The following is a 14,419-nucleotide window of genomic DNA, read 5'->3' on the forward strand; positions in this document are numbered from 1 at the left end:
AAAGACAAATCTAAAGATAGAAAAATTGGGTTAGTGATTGTCTGTGGCCATAAGCTAAAAACAGATAAGGAAATAGAAACATGGAGGGGGCAAGATAGGGAACTGAATGGGAACTGTGGAAATGTTTCTCAACTGCCTCCAACCCATAACAAGTTACCAACCATTTCTGACGAAGGGTAAACTTTATAACTTGAAAGCCATATCTAACAAACCTATTAAAATGTATCACAAATCCTCTGCACAAATAATGTTTATTTCCTTTGTTCTGTGTAACTACTTTTAGGTGTCTCTACAGTCAACAGTTTGTTTGAATATTTCACTAGAGTACTGCCTTGAAATGCTAACAGATAAACTCCAAAATTTTTCTAAGACTATTAGATCTATATTCTTTTCCTCTTTTCTTGTTGTAGTTGTTGTTTGCTTGTGTTTGCGATTTTGTGCCAGTAATTCAGCTGTGTTTTGTGCTTAGATTCAGCTAACCTTACGAGCCTCCAAATATTTCTTTGTTCATATGACAGATAAACTGCAGAGTTTTTGAGCAAGCATTATAAGAAATCTTAAACCTGCATAACTACATTATAATAATCAATAATATATCAAGAAAGAGAAAACTCGAATGCTAATTACATATGCATAATATAGAACCATTTTTTCTGAATGTGACCATCTCTCCTGTGAGAACGTGTTATTAAATAAAAGAAACAAAACCTTTAGAGTCTTCTAGGACATGCACAAACAGAAGTGAATGGTGACGTGCCAATGCTGAAATACTGGGTGAATTGTGAGGCACACATTGTAAAGCTGTATATAACTTTAACTTCCTCACATTTTGAAAGTTTTCTCAAATTGTCTTATAGCTATTTCTTTTTCATAATTTGAAATTAACTGCCAGTTTTGGCAAAGTATTTCATTGTTTAATCAAAAAGTAAAAATTGATCAATCATCTTAAATCAAAATTTTGTGTTTCACTGTGATGGACATTCTAATTTTTGTAAACATGGTGAAAGGAGGCCTACTTGGTATCAATAACAATACAGAGAAATAAGAAAAAAGTAGAATTTGTCATAGAAATAAACACAAGTTACTATTAGCTGAAATTAGATTTTGCAAATTTTTGTTTTGAATATTATAATTTAAAGGCAAATGCTTAGGAAGTAAGTTTTTAAAACATAATAATGGAAGTACGGAATGTAATAAAATGTACCCAGAAAAGTACTATTAGGAACAAAACAAGACAATACAGAGTAATTGGGCAAAAACGAAAAATAAATTGCATAGGAAACAAATGAGTAAAATTGGAAAAGTTTGTCAGCCATCAATAATTGCATCCAGTATAATTAAACCCCAACCTTAAAAGTAGAAATGAATAGAATGAATTTTACAAACTATCCAATCACATAGCAATTGTAAAAGATGCCAGAATATCAAATCAGTAAGATTGAAAATGAAGTTTATTCAATGTGAAGGGTAAGCCAGAAAGATACAAGCTAACTCCACTAACATCCAAAACTAGACAATAAATAAATGCTATGTCAACATGTGTTACAAGAAATAAAAAAAAAAAAAAAACAGGATTAAGTCCTGATAAAAAATGGTCATGGTCAATCCATCAAGAAGGTATCACACACATTCTTTGAAAAATCAAAGAAATATAGTACATTTTATCTGCAAAAATGATATAATAGTATATAAAATTGTGTTTGTGGAAATAAAATGAAATATATATGAAATGCTTGGTAAGGTAACTGATTCACACAACTCATCGAAAAGTTTTTTAAAGTAAAGAGGTAGTCTAAGTTGAATACCATGTGTGGAAGGCATTTTACAAGGTATTATAGGTCAGGAATCTCATAAACTAGAGCAAATTGCCCTATAAATAATAAATCTTCCGTTAGCCTCAGTCTCTAAAGTAATGATATGGCTGCAAACTGCCATGTCTTCAAAACTCAAAGAAAGAAAGAAATACACTTTTACTTGTCAGTCTCATTTGATGTTGGAGTTATTTGTTATGTCAGCATGAATCAAACCCATCCTGATTAGGCAGAAGTTAGTAGTGAGTATATCAATTGAATTAAATAGACAATATTGTCTTAAAAATTAACTCCCTATTGATTGGAAGCTTCTCCGTTTATATAACTGATTTGATGCGACTGATTTTGTTGTGTTTCTATCAATATTAGTATAAAACTCTTTGCACAGAAAACATCCAATAATTTATTTGTAACCCTAGCAGGTTTAGTCTAGAATTCTTCAACAAATAGGTCTGTAAAAGTAAAATCATGCTGTTTTATATATATTACAGGACAGTAATGCAAAAGAAGGCAAATCAGAAGACATTGATTCTCCCAAATAATCTTAATTCCATGATGATGCCCTAATTTTACTCAAATCTGGAACAATGGCGTGGACCAAACACAGCCTTTCCTGGCCCTTTTAGTTCTTTCTATTTTGAGCAGTGCTGATAGCAAATCTCAGAGTCTTGGGGACACAAGGCAAATATTCTGTCAACTGAGGGATATGCCCAGTCCACTCCTTGACTCCTCCAATTTTCCTTGCCTGTGTATTAACTGAAGAAGTAAGTACGCCAAAAAATCTTAGTGATGCATGTGTAGGATGCCCAAATCTAGCTTCAAAGAAATGGCAAATTCTGATCCGCTCTTCCTGTCTGTCTCTAGCTGGTCAACAAATATTTTACACATTCACCACTAGTTAAAGGCGTACAATCAAGACCCTCCCCCCAAATTAAGTTAACTAGATACTGAATTTCCTCCCTTCATATACAATATATGGAAAAGAAATCCTTATAGTGGCCTACCATTTTAGTCACAGAAGAAGACAAAGAATCCTTTTAATAATAGACTGCTTGAAATATTTTATCTCATTTTAGTTATACCATTTTTGAGATTTTTTTTTAATTCTATAGTCAAGAACTTCATAAACAAGAAACCAAGTTATATCACATGAATAGAAAGAAAAATACAAATGCTAACTACACCAGGTAGGATAGAAGTTGAGAATGCAAATTCTATCTTGTGGACACCTACACACCTACTGTTTTCCAATCCCAGATTTCTAATTCACAACTCTGATTTCCTTCTGGTAAAAATGAGGAAATGTTACACTCATATTCTAGATGTTGCTAGCCTGAGTTTACACTCTATTTTTTATTTTAACTGCATAAAAGCATGTGTTGCAAGAGAATAAAAAATAGATGAAACCATAGGCTATTTCCAGATACTGTCTGAGACCAAAATATATCAGGGAGCTTTTAAATGTGATTGGTCCACTGACTGGGTTGAGATGCTGTCAAATCCATCACATGTCATTGCCTTCACTTACATAGAGGTCTCAACCTTCCCACTGGACTGACAGGTCTCAGCAGCTCCAGTGCAGTTTTCCTTTGTGCTAATTGCAATAGCTAGAGGTGAGCAGTACAAATCAGCTGGTGGTGGCTGACATCTGTCACTATGAGACCAACTATGTCATAAAGTGACTCCGGAATGGGCTCTTCTGTTCTCATCATCGACAAGAACCCATTAGTAGCAATTTTCAAGCAGGGGAAGACTAAACATGGATATAAAGTATGTCTTTAAGTTTTTGCAGAGATGTATATACTCATCTTTCACATAATAGCCTTGGGGATTCACAAAATAGCAAAATTCGGGGCTTCTGAGGCACAAACAAACCCTATAACAGTCCAAAGATGTCTTTCCTGGCCACTGCTTTTAGTCTCAACTATTTTTTAAATTCTGAGGTCTAAATAATTTTCCTTCACTGGCCATAAATTCCATCTAATATTCCTCTGCCATTTGTTTTTTTTTTTCAGTTAACTCTAACTTTATTGCATCTTACTGGCCAGTATGATACAAATATTTCATTTTTGTAGTGAGCCTGCAAGTCAAGTTTGCATGGTGCCCTGAGTATGATAACTCACACAGTCAAATTTCACAACAGCCATCTACAATGTAAGTTATTACTCCCACTTCACAGGTGAAAGAAAAAGTAGTGGCGTAGAGATTCAAAGTTTTCCTGAGAAAGAACAATTGAAATATAATCGGAAGAATACAATATGTTGTTATTAACTACAGTCCTCATGTTGTACAGTAGATTTTAGCATCTACTCCTGACCACACATCCATGGGTTCTAGAGGGCAGATTCTACAACATCCTTGAATTCGAAACAATTATGATGTTCATGCTAAGTATGCGCAAACTGATCAATGATAAATGCTCGTGGTTTTATTTATCAATTAAAATTTTAATTTAAAAAATCTGCCAGTTTGTTTAACGCACTGGAAAATAAATCTATGTTTTTAATGCCAAAATCCAAGTTGTCGCATTAAAGCTGCTCTCAGACAGACAGATTGAAGATAAAACAAATATCATACTTCTACCCAATTAGAAATTAAAACAGGATCAGGAATTACCTTAAAATTTTACTTATCAGTTAATGAAATTATTTTCCTTTATTTTGATAAAAGATAAAAATCACACCATATTAACTGCTATTATATAAAATACAAACTCTGGGAAATGGTGCACAGTAGAAGTAAAGGGATTTTCCACCCCTAATTCCTAGTTTTTCCGTTCTTCTAGAAAGACTGAGCAACATTTCAGGTTCAACATTAGCTCTTCTCTGTGAGATGGCTGCAAAGAAGAAACAACAGAAAAACACAGCCTGGTTGGTTGCCATGACCTATATACTCAATTTTCCTCAAAAAGCTAAGTAGCAACTAGAAAGTAGGAGAAATGGGCAGAGGATGCTTGCCCTCTCTGACTAGTGGTGTTTTTCTGTGTGAGCTACTGTTGTTCTTTCCACCTATGTGACTGCTGTTTATTCCTTATCAATTGGCTCATGGCTGTATTAGCTATGATCTTGTGAAGTCTCCCCAAAGTCACATTGTTCATTACAGAATGAGTAATAACATGAAATGCAGTAATGCATTCCATAACCTGTTGGTACTTATCAAAACAGGATTATTACAACTTACCTGAAAATTTGAGTTCCTCACTTTAAAAGATTAATATGAGTATCAGAAAGGTTCTGTTTTTGATAGGAAATCCAGCGTTGATAGAAGTATATTTTTTCAAACACTTTAAAATGTCGGATGCATTAACATTTACAAGCTTCATTTTAAGCATATCACAACCCCCCAGGATGTCTCCTTTGTAATCATTTTATGTCACTCTGATGAAGATAATCTTTTGATAAATTGTGATGATGGATGATGGATGCTATACAATATTGTGAGGGAAGCACAGAAAGATGACAAAACTCAAATATGTTTCTAAAATGAATAAACAAACAGAAATACCCTTACCATGAATCTTTTTCAACAACAAAAGGGAGAGATTTTTATATATTACATCGTAGAAAAACCTTGAAACTATTACGATAACAAATAACACCACTAATGATCACACAGTGTTTGTTTTCATTTAAATTAAATGTTTAAAAGAGACTAGTAGAGACAGGAAGTCAAGTCATGGTTGCTGAGTCCTGGATGGGAAGGGTTGTTATATGTAGCAAGGGAAATAGGCAAAGGTTGCTAACTTCTAAAATGCCCTTTGAGAGATGACAAAGTATTTTAAAGTCAATGATGGGAAAGGACATACTGTAAAAATAGTGTAAAACATTGAGATTTATATTTTAAATAGATAAACACTGGATGTGTAGCTGATAAATTTTATATTTAATTTTGGAATTTTATGGTCATCTCTTTTAAATCAAATCCCTTGCCAACCTAGACTTGCCTATGTTACCTATGGGGAATTTGTACTAAAGAGCTGTCTATGCAATTTAAAAGTCATCTCTCTGCTGAATATAATCAATAGTGCTGTCATGATTATCACAGCTGTATAAAAATATTGCTCCAACTGTTCCAGCCGTTCTCAATCTAAAACAAAAGATCATATGATGGTAATCGTTGTATCTAGTCTCTGGCTTTTAGGGAGTTTCCTGATTTTGCATGTGTTGTATCCATTGCTGTCTTCCTGATGACCTCCCGCACTTGATGACTGGAGAATGTTTTTCTCGCTATGCAAATACCTATCTCCATGTTATTTTGAAATAAGATGGAAGTTACATCTTACAGATACTTTATTTCCTTAAGAAAAAACACTGATCCAAGAGTCCAAGATGCCTGCTTTGGTAGAAATACAGAATTCCTCTCAATATTCTAATTAATGTCCAATCACTGTCATGGTTGTCATTTTTAGCCATTCTTTTATACACTGATGTGCACTAAAATAGCCCACTTCAAGTTACTTGGTTTGTTTTTTTCCTCCTTCTATCTTAGGAAGAAATGCTTCGACAATTTTTGAGTACATTTTGGATGGATTTGGGTTTAGAAAGCATTTTTAGGAATAATTTCCACTAGATCTATCCATAAATAAATTTTCCAATTTTGTCCAATTACTTGTAAAATGGAATTTTCTACTTAGCTTACACAGATTAGGAGAAAAAAGTGATTGCTTAATTACAGGTCTAATAGAGAACTGTGTGAAGTGACTTTTGCTCCTCCTGGAAGTGTTCTCTGTGGTGGACTTGACAATATCCCTGCATCTTCTGTTCTTTTCTGCCTTTTTATTTTGGCTTCTGATCCCTGCATTTGGGTTAAATATTTCACTGCATTTCATTTTCCTATTTATATCTTTAGCCATTTTCTTTCAGCATCCAGCTTGATGGCATCATACTTTCATCCAAAACTTTCTTCATATAAAGATTTCTCACAGCACGTGATTGCTTTATGTGATATATGACTCTGATTAAGTTTTCAGGACGTGTGTGTGTGTGTAATAAAGCTATGTATAGTATATTTATATAGAGACAGATAGATATATTGATAGATAGATAGATACATAGCTATAGATGTAGATATGCTCTTTTTACTATTTTTCAGATGCTATTATAGCTTCACAAGGTACTCAAGAATTAATATTATAAAATAAAACCTTTCACAGAAAGTAGACAGACTCTCTGAAGGTTAGTCACTGACATTTCTAAGCAAACAACAGGTGGCCTTGGACAGCTAGAGGTTACCAAAAAGAAATATAAAAGCGAGGTTCTGCATGACAGAGAACAATCTCATCACTTATATCAATTGTTTCGCCAAGACAGCAACTCAGATTCTGATTGCCTCTGGGCTGTGAACAAACATTTATTCCCCTTAGATAGGGCGCCAACAAAAGGCCAAAGAAATGGTTCCACTCAATTCTTTCTTAGTGATCAAGTGAGCATACTGAAGAAACAAGGTGATAAGGTGTTACTTATTCAGAGACACATAAAAAGCTCACCACAGGATGGAGGATGACTTAGGAAACCTACACCCCTGGAGTTCCTGCTTGGTTTGCATGCAGCTAGGGCAATGAAGGAATGGACTTGCTAGCAAGGCAAGTGCAAGCTGACAAAAAGCAAAGGCTTTCTTCTTCTCTGTTCTTATACAGCTCACAGCCAGATATGTAACCCAGACTACAGGTCAGTTTTCTCAGCTCTATGACTTGGATTAAAGGCGTGTCTTTTCCCAGTTCAAAATATCTGGATTAAAGGACTGTCTATCTACCTCAAAGATCTGGATTAGAAGCTGATATTCCAACATCAAATTTAAAAACAAAATTCCTCACAGATGTACCCTCCGTTTGGGGGTTTAGTTCATCTCTGGCGTAGTCAAGTGGACAGCCAAGGATAGCCATCTTCAATCTTGTAACCCACCAGAGTTTCCTTGACTTTGTATGTTTCCCTTCCTAAACTGCATACATTTTTCTTGCTTCCTGGGTCTTAAAGCTTCTCTCCTTCTCCTATGTGGGAACACTCCAGTTAGATAAAATCACCACAAAATAGGGAGCCTTTTGATTCTGTGATCAACCATTGCTCTCAGTGGAATGGCAAGAGATCTTTCAGAACCTGTCATTTGCAGAATGTTTATTAGGAAAACATACAGGACTAGGTTCCAAACGGAAAGGAATTGTTACTGGTCTATGACACACTGTGTGTGTGTGTGTGCGTGTGCGTGTGTGTGTGTATACAAGAGCTGAACCTTGCCTTGCCCTCCAGTCCACAGCACTGATTTCAGTTCATGTATTGGACTTTCTTTTCTATGTCTTTATGTCTCGGGTCAACAGCACTCTGTGACTTTGTCCTATTCTATGATTTTTATAGTTACATTTCAGTACCTTCAACAGCTCCTCTTATGTTTTACCTTTGTTTCTTTGTGCTTTATAATATTTGAAGTTATAATATAATCACATTATTCTCTGTTTCCTTCCCTAAGCCCTGCCAAATACCCATTCTTTCTCTCTTTCCAATTCATGGCCTCTTTTTCAATGAATTCTTATCGCATACATATGTATTCCTAAATATAGCCTATTCAGTATTTATGTCACTCATATATGTGTTTTCAGGGCTGACCATTTGGTATTGCATAACCAGTTGATTGACCCTTCTCTGAAGAAGACTCCTTCCACTCTCAGCATTTCTTAGTTGACTGCAGTTTTTTGTGTAGGGTTGAGGCCTCCTGTGATTTTCTCCATCTACATTGGCATATCTCTTGATGCCAGCCTTGGCATTCATATTGGCAAGAATTTATAGGAGTAGTTTCTGACTTTCTTAGAGACACAATCTCACAGAGTACTCTTAAATTCTCTAGTTCTTATAGTCTTTCCACCCACTCTTCCACAATTTTCCTTGAGTATTAGATGCAAAGTTTGTTTTATAGATGTATTCATTGGGACTGGGCTCTAAAACTCTGCATTGTGATTGGTTGTAGTTTACTCTAATGGTCATAATCTGTTACAAAGAGAAGTTTCCTTGATGAAGAGTGGGGATTGCACTTACCTGTGACTATAAGGACAAAAATTTAGAGTATAGTTATGGGTACTGGTTTAATAAAGTGGTGATAATATGTTCTCCTCCAAGATCCATGACTTCACTAGCCTAAGATTTTTGGCTAGGTAACCAGATTCCAGGAGTGATTTCTTGCTTGGTAAGTGAATCTTAAATCCAAATAAAGAGTTGTTGGTTACTTTACATGTGTGTGTGCCACTACTTCATCATTGGGGTTACTATGCCATGCTAGTCAATGTTGTGGTTCAATAATGTTATAACTGGGTAGAATTGTGGGTTGCTCCTTTGGAAGCTGGTATGACATCTTCTGTTATCATGAAAGCTATTTATCAGGAAAGAGAGACTGAGATCAATTCCAGCTCAGGGACATCTGAATCTTTCCTCTGAAGTATATGATATACTCAGCAATAAGGACTTACCTTCCACCTATGGGGAGTAACCAAGGGCAATAGCAATGACATGTATGATTTGTGAGTCTCTTGGAAAGTCCTGGCAAATAACTCAAAAACTGCATTTCTCATATCGCATACTGAGGTTTTTGTTAAATTGTCTTTGGTTTTTGGAATGAACCTGTCTGGCCAAATGCAAAAAATTTTATTTGAGCTATATATGTATATTCATATAGACATAAGTGTACTATAGTAGGGTTTTAAGGTAAACAGTTAATATTATGATTTCTTATGACTTTTCTCAGACACACGTAATCTTATTTAATTCTCACTTGTTCTTCTGTATTTATCTCCACTCATGCTCCCTAATTAGAACCCCCTCTTTTTCCCTATTTCCCTGATCAGATCACATGTAACCTGCTATTCCCTTCTCTATTGCTTCCAAATCCCTTACCCCAGCATTAGTCTACCTTTACTTTCCTGGTTTCTGAAATTACTTCAGGATATGTCCTCAAACCCAAAGATTTGGAGCTAGGAGTCTCTGATGAGACAGAACCTGCAACACTTTTTTCTAGGTCTGAATAACCTCACTCAGTATGATCTTTTCATGTTGCATCCATGTCCTTGGTTAGACCTGGAAAAAAAAGTCTAACTTTGTTTTGCTTGTAATGATAACCTTCTATGTACTTTATGCTGGCTTTCAACATGCTTTGGACTTCCCACTGTCCTACCTCAGGTCCTTAAGTGCCAGTATTACTGGCATGTGGCACCATGCTCAATAGCACTTCGATCTATTAAGAAACATTTTCTCATGCATTGTATTTCAGGGCTCCAGATGTTTCTTGTCTTGTTGAAGCTAGAGTTTAATTTCTTCCTTCTCATTCTATTTGAATGATGTTTCAGAAGCAAAAGTGACAGCATCATTTTCCTCAACCATTTTTCTTAGAATAGCTGCAGAGTGTTTTAAAAAGTACTTTCATATGAATAATCACCTTCTGTCCAAAGGAGACCTCTGTGTGGTCAGGATATAGGTGATAAATCAGCTGACATCAATGAGGCAGTAAATGGCAGAGCTAGATTGAAACTGGGTTCTTCTGCATCCCAAAGGTTTCACTTCACTATATTACAACTTGATTTATTAGACTTGGAGAAAATTAACTAAGGTATTTGAACCTAAATTCTTCCTATGTCAAAAGCAGACTGTCCACTTATGTGGCGGTAATAAAATAATGCTTATGACATATTAACCACATAGCACATGATCAACGAAAACTGAACTGAGAGAAGTGAAAAGAATTCACTTCGGAGGTAGTGTTGAATGAGATTTCCAAGTTACTCCGTGGAATAATCTCAGAACAAACATCTCATATGGACTCTGCTGAGCCAGGAAAGCAGAACTGAGAATCATGGTACCTGCCTGCCTGTTTTCAGATGTGTTAAGGGTTAAGTGAATACGGGTAACCTGGGGTCACGTTGTAAAGTGACTCAGGCCAGGGAATGCAGCTCAGTGGGAAGGTGCATGCCAAGAATGTTATCACTCACTACCTGTGTTACCAGTGGACTTTGTTTAACTCTGTGACAATATTTTATTTTAATAGTAACTATAATATAACATTATAATTTTAATATTATTTGTGATAACAATAATTCATACCTTATAAGCTACTGAAAGCTAAATAATGTGTCTCCACTCAGTAGAGAGCTGCTCTTGTATTGCTGTGAGCACCACCAGCTTAGTGTTCTTGATAGAAAGGAAGAGAGTGCCTGATGAGGGGCAGAAACACCAGTCTCTGGGAGGCGCTAGCTCCCACTCTAATTTTACAGAGCCCTGCAGTGGGATCCTGATATTTAGTCAACATCTGTTTTGTTCCCTGCACCTGATCCACTCTGGGTGCCTTTCAAACTGTAAGATGCTGAAGCTGCAAAGCTTAGAATGAGAACACAGATCACGGGGATCCTATATATGGCACAACCTAAGAAGACAGCTGGCCTCCTTAGATGACATTTCTGCTCCCACATAACCCAGATTCCAATACAGGAAGGGGTTAGGAATGACATAGTCCAGAGCTGTTCTCCTCTTCCCTCACCCACACTGCTTATGGAATACCACAGCCGCCTCCGTTTACATGGAGGAAGTACTTTGCATTTGCAAATCATTTTCTGGAAGCCAAATGAATTGCTTTTTTGAAGCTAAAACTGTTTTTCCCCTTTAAGGATGCTTATCAACTTAAATCCTGAAAGAGATCCAAATCTTTACTCATCACATTGAAAAAACGGCATAACACAGAATTTTAATTCTCCCATTCAAAGAAAACCAATGTTTCTTACTACTTACATGAAAACTAACATAGATACCGTAAATACTTAGATTATGTTTCTAAAAACTAGTCACATTTCTGAGGCTCAATCTCATGGTGTCCATGTATACCAGATTGGACTATGCTCTGTATAGTGACGGCATAAGTTTCTCTTACCCATGGTGAGTACGAAAATCTCATGGTGTCAATGTATACAAGACAGGACTATGCTCCGTATAGTGAAAACATAAGTTTCTCTTGCTTACTGTGAAGAGGAAGGAAAGGCCAGTACTTCCTTCTGGAAACAGGTCTATGGCATCTACAACAGGCTAGAAGAGCCACTTAGGGATGGTATCAAAATCAAGTATACAGAGCCTCCTCTTTCTATTCCCTAGATTGTTTTTATCTCCTTTTTCTCTATGTAGGACCTTTCTACCTTAAAATACAGTAATGTGAACTGATAAAATCAGAGAAAGAAATCTTAAACCCTTGGAAATGGAAAGAATTAATATTAATATGTCCTAATTATTACTTCCAAGGCAGAAATAACTGTAGTAAGTCAAATGCCTCATGTACTTTTTATATCAACCCAACACACATATTTGGTGAATGTTGGCTACCTAAACCTCCTGTAAGTCGTCTTAAGGTAAGACCTAGCCCCTTCTCTAGAAGACCTAGCATGGGCATCCATTTTTAGACTTGTATGTCCTTCTAGACCAGTGGCCACCAATCATCCACTACCTACTTTGTAAATGAACATGAAGCGCAATGGCCATTCATTTTCATTTATCTGTATCTGCTTTTTCCATGTGCCAGGAGAATGTGTGACCGCAACACACCTTCAAAGCTACAAAGCTAAACTAAATACTCTCTGGTCTTTACAATGAAAAAGTAGAAGGGCTAGGCTGTAGAGATTGCCCACATGCATAAAAATGTTTGCTTTGCAAGCATGAGGCTATGACTTCAATTCCCAGAGCCTGGACAGAAAAACCTGAATTTGGTGACATATGTTTATAATTCCAGCACTGGGAAGGCAGAGACAAGTGAATTCTGGAGCTCACTAATCTACCAGCTAGCATACTTGATGGTCTCTAGGCCAGTAAGAGACCTTTTCTCATTTAAAAAAAAATGGTGGATCGCATCTGAGGAATAACTTCTGAGTTTGGTGGATATTATTTGCTCCTCCACACACATGTGCATGCATATGTACATGCATCAGTATATATGTGTACACCTGTTCATAGTGAGTATTCACATATGTGCATACCCACATATATGCACAAATATACACCTGCACACACACACACATACACACACGAGTAGGGTGAACAGAACTCAAGGCCCACTGGGCTGATTGGGTGTTTGACATGCTGACATGATTGTATGGCATTTGTCTTAACAATTAATGACATCGGTGCTGTGTGTTATATCTCTGCCATTAAGTAACACAAGTTAGTTACACAAAATCTTACCAGTTAGTTGTTTTGGGATAAGAGTCTTACCATCTATAAAATAAATATTTAGTGTATGCAACAACATTCACATTCAAATAACAAGAGTTTTCCACAGGAACAATCATTACTCATAATTCCAGATAGCTTGATATTTTAAAGTCATTTTTGTTAATATATTTTTATTAACTATTATTTTATATAATATATATTTTAATTTAAATTTCCAAATTTTCATTAAAATAAATAATTTAATTTTTAAATTAAATATAAAATTTACATATAAATATATTTTAAAATATATTTTAATTAATCTTTATAAAATTACAGAAGTAAACTGATGCTTTGAAGATGCTGATGGTCTTATCTTTTCTTCAAGGTCACTGTTCTCCCACGTATGACACTGAAACTGTGCCATAAAATATTAACTGTTTTTAGTATGAGTTGCAATCCAGCCCCTCAAGTTGTGTGCTACCCAGTCTCCATGGCTATGCATTGCAGGTCTATGACTTTTTCTGACTTAAATGTAGAACATATGAATAGGAAACAAAGTAACAAACCTCAGTTCTTTCTTAGGGCTAGTGCTCATTTATAAATTCAAGGAATTATTCAGCACAATGGATATATGATGGCTCCATATTCAGAGCAAAGATCTCCAAAAATATATTCATCTGTGTGTGTGTGAGAGCGTGTACAGGTGTGACAACCTCAGGTGTTAGTCCTCACCATCCACTCTCCAGCTGTTTTACTTTGTTCATTCACACGCTTTACATCCAAATTCACACACCTGCCAGAACTACTGGTCAGACCTTCATGTGTGTGGATGAGCAGCATTGTGCTATCGTGGAGTGTTTTGAGCCATCTCTGCAGTGGCACTGGTTTCAGAGAAGACATTCAACTCTTATTGAATGCATGAGGACACAATTATTTTTCTTACACTTTCCGTCTAATCTTTTCTGCATCCCTCAAAATGCCTGGAGAAGCAGAAATCACATTTCCAATAATGACTGTCCTGGATGAGTTATGTTTCTTAACTCTGCTTCCTGCTGGATCCGGGACTTGATTGCTTAAATACCTTAGAGACACTTATGACTCATTCTGTGTTTGCTTGGTGTTTATGTTAACATCATCCAGAAATCAGAGTCTATATTCATTCATACCGCAGTGATTGAATTAGATGATTTCCAGCTGAGTCATCCAATGGAGATTACAGCATAAAAATATCCCACAGTTCCTCAGTGTTTAGTCAGGTTGTTAAGGGGCTTGACAGGGTTAATTGGGGAAAAAGTTAAATGCCTATTTCTTCTAACAGTGGAAGCGCTAAAGTCTAAATCAGATTTAGACCTGATTTTGCTTTAGCTGCAAAATGTTTCTTCAAGCATGTTGTCCAGTCTTCTGTCTTCTGTGTCTCAAAGAGGTTAGAATTTAGAATATGCTCCA

Source organism: Alexandromys fortis, unplaced genomic scaffold (assembly GCF_014885135.2).
Source record: "Alexandromys fortis isolate MF-2015 unplaced genomic scaffold, M_Fortis_MF-2015_v1.1 scaffold_7, whole genome shotgun sequence".
NCBI lineage: Eukaryota > Metazoa > Chordata > Mammalia > Rodentia > Cricetidae > Alexandromys > Alexandromys fortis.